Source organism: Lactuca saligna, chromosome 7 (genome assembly GCF_052625555.1).
Source record: "Lactuca saligna cultivar CGN05327 chromosome 7, ASM5262555v1, whole genome shotgun sequence".
Taxonomy (NCBI): Eukaryota; Viridiplantae; Streptophyta; class Magnoliopsida; order Asterales; family Asteraceae; genus Lactuca; species Lactuca saligna.
Genome location: NC_136423.1, coordinates 177,079,304 through 177,086,987, shown reverse-complemented (window position 1 = coordinate 177,086,987; position 7,684 = coordinate 177,079,304). Strand labels below are relative to the sequence as shown.

Here is a 7,684-nt window from a genome sequence, read left to right as displayed (position 1 = left end):
ACCACAGCTTGGTTCTTGCAACTCAGCTTGTTCTTGTTCTTCGTCTGACCTCTCTGCCAGCAACCTTTCCAGCTCCTCCAAATCTCTTTTTGGATTAAATTCTTCATCTTGTAACTTTAGCTCTTGTGACTTAAATTGTTCTTGATCGTTAGGCATGATGTGATCTAACCATCTTCCAAATTTCTTCAAATCATCATCTAAGTCATACTCCTCATCTTCTTGCTCAATTTGCTGTACAACTTCCTCAAGAAAAGCATCAAAAGCATCGATATTTGGAAAATACATAATAAAATAAAAAAAATAAAAATAAAAATTAAACTATATAAAAAGAATCAATAAAATAAAAATGATAACAATTAGCAAATAAAATTAAGTATTTGAACCGTTCCCCGACAACGACGCCAAAAACTTGATGTGTGTAAAACCAACTAGTTTTAATCCTACTAACTTAAACACAAAGACGAACACACGAAAGACAGTGTACTTATCGATTAGCATTTTAGTTTAGGTAAGTAGGGTATCGAACACAGGGAATGGTAAACAATTAAAAGAAATGCTAATATTATCTAAATAAAACAAGTAATAAAAAGGAGGTTTCTCTAGTTTTGCAAGACTAGAAACTTAAACAATTAACTAAAACTTAAACTAAGAAACTAAGAGCTAAGCAAATAAAAATCAACTAAATTCAATAATAAAGAGGACTTCTGTTTAGGTTCGACTCATTTGTTCCCATGGATGATTTCAATGTATCAGATTAATTCTTCATTGCCTACCGACTAAGATGATTAGTTTCACATTCGTTATTACTAATCCTTTGGAAACAAATTAACTCAATCAGTGGCCAGTTGTCTAAATTAACGAATTTCCTAGTTATTGATTCGGGTTAAATAAGACTTGTAATGGTTAATTAAATTAGCCCTTCAATTAATCTCTTGCTGATGTTCATCAAAAAAGCTCACACATTAACTTACCTATCTTCTAGTTAATTCTAGTTTCACATTCGCTATTCCTAGACATACAACTATGCGGCCACAATAAATCATATGAAATTAATAACTAAGAGATGTTCATACAACTTATTTACTGATTTATTAACAGAAGAATAGTTATTGTTAACACATAAGGTTCTTTAACAAGCTTAATAAAACATAATCACCAATTAAAATTAATCCTAATCAAATAATCAATCCATGTTCACAAATTCATCTACCTAAACAGAAGTTATGAGTTTTAGCTCATGATTACAACAGAAAATAGCTCAAAAACAAAATCAATTGGTAAAAACATAGTTCAAACAAGATATTAGGTAAGAGTAAACTTGATTTTTGACTTGATTCCTTAAAATTGAATGTAGGGAAGATTCCTTAGCTTCCCATGCTCCAGCAGCACCTTTAGTCGACAATTAGCCTCCAAGGGTTCATCTATCTGCTAGGGTATCAATCTGAAAGTCCCTTTATATAGATTTTGACAAAACAAGGGTGACTCATCGAGTCCAGTGACCTACTCAGCGAGTCCGTCACTTACAACCCGTGTACAGTAAGTCATCGCATCCAGAATCACAAAAGTTCTAAGTGACTCATCAAGTTTACGACCTACTCATTGAGTCCGTTTGGAATCAGCATTTTCTCAAAACAAGAAAGTCGTCCAAAATTGTGTGTAGTTTTCAGAACATTTTGAATCTCATCAATTGGAGTTACGGTTCATGAGATATGGCCAAAACACTAACGAGTGGTCAAGCTGTCCAACAACATCCTTCTTTCTTCAAAATCCAAGATCCAAGCTTCCAATCGCTGGTTCCGCTTCCTTTTCCATCTGAGTATGTAATTGTTGATGAAAAATGAAATTATAAACTAATTAAGAACCTTTTGTTCATTAAATGAGACAAAATCAACATAAAGTATTAAGATAATGCATGAATTTTATAACTAAATATGCCCATATCAAAATACCCCACTTTGCTTGCCCCCAAGCAAAACTGAATTTTAGCACACTAATATCATATAAGACAATCCCAATCGAACCCATCCATTATGTCAAGACCGCAACATATGCATTTGTGTCTAAAATTTTTCCTAAGGAACCCCCCATACTCTAAATACTCACAATCCTCATAAACACTCGTCCACTTCTTTTGAACAACGCTCATTTTATGCATCCCTCCGAATCCATCCACAGAAAACTTCCTAACCTCAAGGTATTTTTGGTCAAGCAACCCAAGCAAACATAATCTAGAAAAAAATTACAACTTTTTTTTTATACCACTATAGAGCTCTTTTTGGAATTCTTCACTTCTTTGATAATTTGTCTTTGATTTCTTTGAATTCACCACCTTCTTTGTTTGATTTTTTTTGTTATCTTCAACTTTTTGAATCTTCGGAATTTTGATATTTTGATCTTTACTTTAACTGCTCCAAAATTCTTACAACTTTTCTTGTAATTCTTTCTTTTGTTTTTTTACATGTACCTCAGTTTTTTCACTCAAAACCTACATGTTTAAGCAAGGGCGTTCAACTTCAACCTTTATTGGCTATAGATAATAATTTTCCTGGATACATTTCTGGTACACGATGCTAAACTTATTGTATCCTTCAAACTAAGTAGTGTCGTGTTTTTGTCCCATGATTTTACTAGAATAAGGGAAGCCACAAACGCATTGTAACGTGTATAGGCTCAACTAAACATTTGAGTGTTCATGCAATCATCAAACTTAACACTAGCATAGAATCCTAATTGCTTTACCAAAATTTTCTAAATTAGCCCTAGCAATTTTAATGCAAAATTTTCAAAATTTATCATAAATTAACAAAAATTTTAACTAATATAACCAACCCCCTACCCCACACTTAATTTATGCAATGTCCCCATTGCATATTATGCATGTTAAAGCACAATAAAATAAAGAGGGAATTGGAACAAACTCCCCTGGGATAGTAGTTGCAAGGTTGAACTTCTTCATTTAAGGCTCCATCTTCAGTTGACTTTAGACATAGGAACAACTCATCCATGCCTTGGGTGTCATTCGTCTCGTGTGGTTGACAGCTCCAATTATGTGGGAAAAAGCATCTTGGAATCGCCTAGAAATGGTCTTCAAAAATATAGCCAATTGCCGCCTTGAATTGAATCAAATCGTCGACTCAAAGATAAAAGATTGAGCAACTCGTCATGTTTTATGTGGAGACTCGTCGAGTTAAGAGGGTATAAACTATCAATTGTTTGATAGTTACACTTTGGGCTATATATCCTTTAAGGATAAGAGGGTGGACGAATTCTAGGGCTTCGGATAGCCTCAAATTCGTCCAAGGCTTATCTTGGAAAGGATTTGGATTGCTTTGAGTAATAGTTATCCAATTAGGGTTTAAGGGTGAAACCCTAGGAGCCTTACAAGTATAAATAGACCTCTTGGGGTGGGGAAATCGACACCTGTGTCTTTAGAAGAACCCTAGCCGATTTTGTCCTGTCTCCTCTCTCTCAAATCATCCTCCTTGCTAGTTGGTGTTTGTAAGCCATTAGAGGAGTGACATTTGTGACTCTAGAGCTCCAAGAACAAGAAGATCAAACAAGTGTTTCAAGGTAAGCTTCTAACTCTGAATTTTGTATTGTTCTTATACCTTATTAGTCATTAGAAGTCTTGGATTCAATGCATGTTTAATTAGAGAAACCTAGATCCAAGCATTAGGGTTTGCATGTGCACATAGGAATATTCATATGGCCAAAACCCATCAGTGGTATTAGAGCCTAGATTGGTTTCTATTAAACTGTTACATGATTGTTTGTTTTCTACTTGCAAAATACGAATTTTATGTTTCTGAGTCATGGACTCGGCGAGTCCCATAGTGGACTCGGCGAGTTGGCGTGACTCGGCTAGTCTAGAGTGGGTACTCGGCGAGTCCGAGCGTCAGGAAGAGCTAAAATCGGGATTTTTTGATATTTATCTTATGGAAACTTACCTTTATCATATTAGATCAACCCAAATCCGATTTTATGATATATATATGACTATATTTTTGATCTAGTTGAAGATATTTATCAATTAATAAAATATTTAATTTCCTTATGTGATAATTATTAATTATTTTGATTAAATTGGTAAATTGTTTTTCAAAAAATCATAAACATATCAAATATGGATAATTATGTGATTAGTTGTTAATTTAAATTATTTGTTATTTGATCCTTTATGTTTTAAAAAGGTTTAAAACTTGCCATCAAGTTTTGAAATTTATGTTTTGTGATTAAAGTTTAATTTAGACAATTTAAATTTCAATCCCTAGAGTTTTACAAGTTTAAAATCCAACCCTATACTAATATAATATTACAAGATTAATATCTATATATGTATAATTTAAATGTTAGTCTTACCGTTAGTAGGCCTCATTCACGAAGCCGGTCTATAAGGTGGGTATAAGGTTGCGGCCTATAAAATGGCGCTTAATGGGTGTACACTCACACCCACCGCTTGCTTGATCGGTGGAGGGTCGCTAGCCAAACGGGTAGGATAGGGCAAACCTCATCCTCTCATTAAAAGTATAATATGAAATACAAAGTAACTACATTTTTTTTAAAAATTTCTCAATCTTAGTTACTTTAGGAAAAGTGAATTGATGCAATCTCATGAAATTACACTTTGCACCTTGCTAAGAAGTTAGTGGAGCATGTGTGGTTTACCGGCACACTAATTGGTTCTAAGAGAAGGTGGCAAAGGGTGATTCATTGTTTATCATAGTTCGATGGAGCGTGTGTGGTTTACCGGCACATCGAATAGGTGATCGTTACAATGAAGGCACCATGTGAATTTGCATGGTAATTTACACTCGCTTTGTGATCCTCGGTATCCCAGTCACAAACAAGAGGGGCATATTGAGATTTAAACATGCCATTGAAAAGTTTCAATGAATCTCATCCCAACCTAGGAATTCTCATACACTTAGGACTTAAAGTTATGTTTTGTGGAGGAGAATTAGTGAATCGTCATTCACTTACCTTCAAATTTTTTGCATGTTAGATTACGACATCCCTTTTCTAATATGTAAATATTGTTGTTGGATCCTAGCCCTAATTTTTCTTATTGGGTGATAATTAGGGATTCATATTCAAATCTATCTCTGTCCTTTCTATTTGTAGATGTCGAACGCTAACAACGCTGCTGCTAGTTCATTCACATATTTGATTTGTTTCTTCAAGAAACTCAGATTTCCATTAATATTGATAACAAATTTGTTGAATTAAGCACACTTTTATGATTATAAATTTGTCCATTTTCTATTGTTAAATCAAGTGTAAATAAATTCAAATAATTGTTGAATTTCATATTCTATAATGTAATTTATGCACTAATTAATCAAATAATAGTACATGTCTAAGTGGTACAAACAAACATGTAAATTATAAGCAATTTCACAATATTGTATTTTTTACTGGCTTTAAATGAACAATTACTTCTTTTACTTTTTAAGATTCTTGATTACTCATATAGGGTTGTAGTAAAATAAATTTTTGATAAATTGAAAAGAATTGTTAAGTGAAATCTTAAAATTTTGAAATTTGTTGGAAATTTAGTTATATGTCAATTTGGGCTTCTTTTTGTGTTGTCATGTTTGTTGATTTGGCTATGTAGGACTCATTTGAAGTTCCACTTCTCTACAAGAATGTTAATGTTCACATCCAAGTGGAAACAATCACAACCGGTAAGCATTCTAAATGATTTTTCACTTACATTAATCAAAACCGTTACTTTAAATTGTGCATTGTCATAGATGCCACACAATTGTCACTATAGAGACCTTGTAGCGGTCTATAAAAGATTCCTAACGGCTCTATGAAAATTTTTGTTGTGTTTTCAATGAAAGATCACTATGTCAACATTTATTCATTATAATTCTTTATCTTATTTTCGATATAGATGCGTGTCACCAAAATAAGATATAAAGAGGTGTTAGTGACCATTAAATATGAAAAGGTAAGATATAATTAAAGAATATCATATAAAGTATGAATTGTAGATTTGTGATATTTATTTATGTGAAAAATATGGTGTTTGATTGCTAGGTTACATATCTTTGTTTATTTATTTATTTATTTTGGAATTTCATTTTGACAAGTTTTATCTAAATTAAAAAATTGAAGCTGCTAATGATTTTGAATTTGTATTGCCCTCGAGAAACCAATCCTTTCCTCACAAACCGTACCCTCATATCTTTAGCATTTCCCTAAAATCAACTACAAAAAATCATGGATGCACTTCTTGAATCAATCATCTAAACTTAATTTCATTTGATAGTTGGATTCAGTGACCAAAATGCAAGATTTGTGAAAGTTCATTATTATTTATTAGTGTTAACCTTTGCCAAACTATGAAACTAATATTATATTTTTGTTCTTAACATGTTTTTTTGTAATAATTTCTTCGTTTGAAAGATATGTATATGTGATTGGGTGTATTAAAAAAAAAAATCATATTTTAATTCTTATAAAAAAACAAAATACATATGGAAATTTGTTAATTACATTGCTTCTAAATCCAAACGAAACAAAATACATATGGAAATTTGTTAATTACAAATTATACATGAATTACATAATAAAACAAATACATAATACAAATTAAATACATACACAAATACAAATAGTTATATAAACAAATAAATGAATATGGATGTTGCTTCACTCCTTCCCTTTCATTCCCTTTTCCTTCCTTGTTCCCTGTCAACGAACCCAACACTCAAACATACTATAGCATCTTAGGATCGTCAGCAATCAAGAAAACGCAACAGCTTCCACATTCTTTCACTTAGAAGCCATAAAACCAAGAACATAAAGGAAACAACTGCCCAGCCACCTTAAACACCCACCATTAAACCATTAAACCCCACTGATTTACAGTCAAATTGAAAGGAAGAGAAAAAGAAGGGTACCGATCTATGAACTGCCCCTGTCGTGACCCACCTCCTTCTCTGCCTGCACCCACCAAGAACCATCACCGGTGGCCCTTGACCACCAGGAACCACCCATCTACAACCCCAGATCGCATAGTTGCAACCACCGGAGATGCCTCCCTCACGATTCCACCACCCACAACCCGTTTCCCGTGAATCTCAACATCACCACAAACACCCCAATTGATTCAAATCAAGAAGAAGAGAAGAACAGGAGACTGCCGGAACACCCCCGTTTACGTACCATTTGATTACCGATCGAAGCAATTCCCCCACCGAGACCGAAGACCCACCGAGCACCGACGTCTACGTCGCTGCTGCTGCCCGCGATGCCTCCCAGAATCCCTTCGATTTCCTTTCCCCCTTCGCACCCCGAAGCCAAACGAGAAAACGAAAGCTCCGTTGTTTGTTCCCGTCGTCGTTACTTCGGTCTTGTCAAACCCCGGAGATACCCTCTTCGCCATCGATATGAAAGAAACCGACGAAGCGCGCCTGCGAGATTTCGTCTACCTTCGTTCACTACTTCCGTTCGTCTTCCGACGCAGCATTCGTTCCATATATTTCCCGTAACCCGATCAACACCCTTATCCTTCCGCCCCCTTCGTGATTTCACACCCGAAACCAACGGCAGCGCCGCTGCCATCTTTTTCGTTTTCCCCTCTTCGCTTCGTTTGATTTCAGTCGTTTATTCCCGTTCCAATCGCCCTTGCTTCTTTACCCGATCGAAGAAATGGAACGGGGCTTATAAGCCC

General features: G+C 34.6%; 1 long non-coding RNA gene across 1 annotated transcript; it reads right to left on the bottom strand.

Annotated features, from left to right (window-relative positions):
- Window positions 1–6,536: 6,536 nt before the first annotated feature.
- On the bottom strand, window positions 6,537–7,667 carry LOC145005838 (uncharacterized). The gene is made up of 2 exons (XR_013662692.1): window positions 6,912–7,667; window positions 6,537–6,835 (listed from the first exon to the last, which is right to left on the bottom strand). It is a non-coding gene; the product is annotated as an uncharacterized LOC145005838 (long non-coding RNA).
- Between the last annotated feature and the right edge of the window lie 17 nt (window positions 7,668–7,684).